Raw genomic sequence first — 5,002 nt, forward strand, 5'->3', positions numbered from 1 at the left:
CTACAACACTCCCTATCTCTGTAACCTCCTCCAGCCCCTACACCCCTCCCTATCTCTGTAACCTCCTCCAGCCCCTACAACCCTCCCTATCTCTGTAACCTCCTCCAGCTCCTACAACCCTCCTTATCTCTGTAACCTCCTCCAGCCCCTACACCCCTCCCTATCTCTGTAACCTCCTCCAGCCCCTACACCCCTCCTTATCTCTGTAACCTCCTCCAATTCCGGCCTCTCTCCCATCCCCCTCCCCGATTCCCGTCGCTCCACCATCGGTGGCCGTGCCTTCAGCTGCCTGGGGGGGGACCCCGAGCTCTGGAATTCCCTCCCTCAACCTCTCCGCCTCCCTCCCTCTCTCCCTCTCTCCTCCTTTAAGATCCTCCTTCAATCCAACCTCTGTGACCGAGCCTTTGGCCGCCGTGTCCCTGATACATCCTCACGTGGCCCGGGGTTTAATTATGTTTCACCAGTCGCTCCGGCGATGGACCGGGGGGTGTGGAAGGTGCTATATCAACATAAGTTATAGTTGCTGCCTCTCTTGAACCTGCGATCAGCATTGTGCTCTCATCTACCACTTGAAAATGTCTGCCCTATTTTACTGTGCCCTTCACTCTGGCATTTTAATCGCCTGTGCTCCCATCCCACTGTGCCCTGAGGCAAGAGAGATAACAGGGGGAAGAGCCACTGACAGTGACTGAGAGCTCGGATCTGTTCTCACCACGCCCTTACCTGAAAAGGTGTTTTTTTGTTTTTAGTTTTGCTCCGGTCTGCTCCGTTTCTATCTGAAGGCTCCTCCCACTCCCCGTCACACCTGACAGTGGACGTGCACTTGTGTACACGCACGTTGGTGAAACACGTGCACGTGTGCACGTGCACACACGCAAATTCAACACCGCGGCACGCGTGTAACACAAAATGACACAAGTTCGTGCCTGCGCTCTCACACGCGCAGACACGCACAACACGCTTGCAGACAGACTGTCACTCACAAGCGCACACCTTCACGTGCAGATGTGCCCACACGCTATAAGCATCCACACATGCTTATAGAGACACACATGTACACACAAACATACATAGACACACATGTGCAAACACAGACACACGCCAACATAACTAGACACACACACACACATGCACACACACAAACATACATAGACACATGTGCAAACAAACACACACGCAAACATAACTAGACACACATGCACACACACAAACATACATAGGCACATGTGCAAACACACACACACACGCAAACATAACTAGACACACACAGTCACACACACATGCACACACACAAACATACATAGACACACATACAAACACACGCAAACATAACTAGACACACACTCACACACACACATGCACACACACAAACATACATAGACACACATGCAAACACACGCAAACATAACTAGACACACACACACACATGCATACACACAGACATACATAGACACATGTGCAAACACTCACACACAAACTTAATTAGACACACACACTCATGCACACAAACAGACATAGACACACATGCGCACACGCACACACACAAATGTAACTAGACACACACTCGCATGCACACACACAAACATACATAGACACACATGCGCATGCGCACACACACACAAACATAACTAGATACACACACTCTCACTCAAGCACACTCACATGCACACACAAACATACATAGGCACTCACACTCACTTGCACCCTCATGCACACACCCACATTCACACACGCACACACTCTCGCACAGACGCACTCTCGCACACACGCACACACTCGCACACACGCACCCACAGTCACTCACACAACACACCCACATACTCACTCACAAACACACATGTGCAATGCACAGCGGGGACACATAGCACATGATTGCGCACATGCAGATACACGCAGACACACACACACACACTCACAACGCACGCCGTCACACTCAAACAAACTAGCGTGCACACTCGCTGGAACGCACAGGCGCACTGGCTCGCACTTAAACACGCACACTTGCACGTGTGCACACACTTTAAAACGCGCGCCTGCGCCCACAAACACGCAGTGGCACGCGCTCGGACACGCGCGCGCTTACGCACACTCACAAACACAGGCGATTGACGCCTCGGCGCAGTGGGATAGGGATCGGACAGGGTGTCGTCCCAGAGATAGACGCGGGAACAGGGTAGAGGCTCGTCATCACAGAATCTTAACGGCGCGGGTTAGAGGCCATTCGGCCCATCCTGTCTGCACCGGCTCTCCGAGTGAGCATTATGAGCCGGTGCCATTGTGGCCCTGTCTTTTTCTAACCTCCCCCCACCCCCCCCACTCCCCAGCCACTCCCTCTCCAAGGAGAACAGCCCCAAGCGCCCTCCCATCTATCATCGAGGCTGAGGTTTCTCGTTCCTGGGACCAGAGGCTGCTCGGTGGAGGCAAGAGCCTGTCTCGGAATGTCTCCACCCCAGCCGCTCCTGCTTTTGATCAATCCCAGTCTTCAGTCACTGTCAATCACTCCTGTCCACTCGCCTCTGCTCCCCGTCCCCTTGAGGGGCTCCTGGTCTTCAGTGCCGCTTCCTGGCGCAGAGCCCGGAACAAAATACTGCCGATGTCCAGGGCAGAGTGGATTGAAGGGGAGAGAAATCACGTCCCAGGGCCTTTCACACGGTCATCCAGCGGACAGCCAAGGGAAGAGAGATGAGGAGGGCAGATCGAAACATGTAGGCCCCTAAGGAGGGGCTGGAAGCTGGGAGGCGGAGAGAGGGAGAGAGAGAGAGAGGGAGAGAGGGAGGGAGGCGGAGAGGTTGAGGGAGGGGGATTCCTGATCTCGGGGCCCCCAGGCAGCTGAAGGCACGGCCGCCGATGGTGGAACGATGGGAATCGGGGAGGGGGGGTGGGGAAGGGAGAGATGCCAGAGTTGGAGGAGGTTACGGAGATAGGGAGGGTTGTAGAGGCTGGAGGAGGTTACAGAGATAGGGAGGGGTGTAGGGGCTGGAGGAGGTTACAGAGATAGGGAGGGGTGTAGGGGCTGGAGGAGGTTACAGAGATAGGGAGGCTTGTAGGGACTGGAGGAGGTTACAGAGATAGGGAGGGGTGTAGGGGCTGGAGGAGGTTACAGAGATAGGGAGGCTTGTAGGGACTGGAGGAGGTTACAGAGATAGGGAGGGTTGCAGGGACTGGGGGAGGTTACAGAGATAGGGAGGGGTGTAGGGGGCTGGAGGAAGTTACCGAGATAGGGAGGGGTGTAGGGGCTGGAGGAGGTTACAGAGATAGGGAGGGTTATAGGGGCTGGAGGAGGTTACAGAGATAGGGAGGGGTGTAGGGGCTGGAGGAGGTTACAGAGATAGGGAGGGGTGTAGGGGCTGGAGGAGGTTACAGAGATAGGGAGGGGTGTAAGGGCTGGAGGAGGTTACAGAGATAGGGAGGGGTGTAGGGGCTGGAGGAGGTTACAGAGATAGGGAGGGGTGTAGGGGCTGGAGGAGGTTACAGAGATAGGGAGGGTTGTAGGGGCTGGAGGAGGTTACAGAGATAGGGAGGGTTGTAGGGGCTGGAGGAGGTTACAGAGATAGGGAGGGGTGTAGGGGCTGGAGGAGGTTACAGAGATAGGGAGGATTTGAACAGGAAGATGAGAATTTTAAAATCGAAGCATTGCTGGGCTAGGAGCCAGTGTCGGGGTGGTGGGTGAACGGGGCCAGTCAGAGTCATGAAATAGGGCAGCAGAGTTTTACATCAGCTGAGGTTAACAGAGAGTAGAATCTGACAGGCTGGCTGGAAGGATGGAGAGAGAGAGAGAGAGAGGTGGAGAGGTTTAGGGAGGGAATTCCAGAACTCGGCACTGACCCTCCCACAGTGCGGCTCTCCCTCAGCACTGACCCTCTGACAGTGCGGCTCTCCCTCAGCACTGACCCTCCGACAGTGCGGCGCTCCCTCAGCACTGACCCTCGGACAGTGCGACTCTCCCTCAGCACTGACCCTCCGACAGTGCGGTGCTCCCTCAGCACTGACCCTCCGACAGTGCGGCGCTCGCTCGGCACTGACACTCCGACAGTGCGGCTCTCCCTCAGCACTGACCCTCCGACAGTGCGGTGCTCCCTCAGCACTGACCCTCCGACAGTGCGGCGCTCGCTCGGCACTGACACTCCGACAGTGCGGCTCTCCCTCAGCACTGACCCTCCGACAGTGCGGTGCTCCCTCAGCACTGACCCTCCGACAGTGCGGCGCTCGCTCGGCACTGACACTCCGACAGTGCGGCGCTCCCTCAGCGCTGACCCTCCGACAGTGCGGCTCTCCCTCAGCACTGACCCTCCGACAGTGCGGTGCTCCCTCAGCACTGACCCTCCGACAGTGCGGCGCTCGCTCGGCACTGACACTCCGACAGTGCGGCTCTCCCTCAGCGCTGACCCTCCGACAGTGCGGCGCTCCCTCAGCGCTGACCCTCCGACAGTACGGCTCTCCCTCAGCACTGACCCACCGACAGTTCGGCTCTCCCTCGGCGCTGACCCTCCCACAGTGCGGCACTCCCTCAGCACTGACCCTCCGACAGTGCGGCGCTCGCTCGGCACTGACATTCCGACAGTGCGGCTCTCCCTCGGCGCTGACCCTCCGACAGTGCGGCGCTCCCTCAGCACTGACCCTCGGACAGTGCGACTCTCCCTCAGCACTGACCCTCCGACAGTGCGGCTCTGCCTCAGCACTGACCCTCCGACAGTGCGGTGCTCCCTCGGCACTGACCCTCCCACAGTGCGGCTCTCCCTCGGCGCTGACCCTCCGACAGTGCGGCGCTCCCTCAGCACTGACCCTCCGACAGTTCTGTGGCCCCTCAGTCCTGGGTGCTGATAGTATCGGCCTGGATAGTGTTTTCAGTTGGAACTTGAATGTGTTTGCAGCAGGAGTGATCTTAATTGAACTATGGTGATGTGATATTATTTGGGGAAGATCTCCCATTTCAAGTTATTGTGTTTGGATTTATGTGAACACAAGTCTTTCAATATGGCTGGACAGTTTGATAAGGATGTTT

The sequence above is a fragment of the Carcharodon carcharias genome, assembly GCF_017639515.1.
Source record: "Carcharodon carcharias isolate sCarCar2 chromosome X unlocalized genomic scaffold, sCarCar2.pri SUPER_X_unloc_7, whole genome shotgun sequence".
Taxonomy (NCBI): Eukaryota; Metazoa; Chordata; class Chondrichthyes; order Lamniformes; family Lamnidae; genus Carcharodon; species Carcharodon carcharias.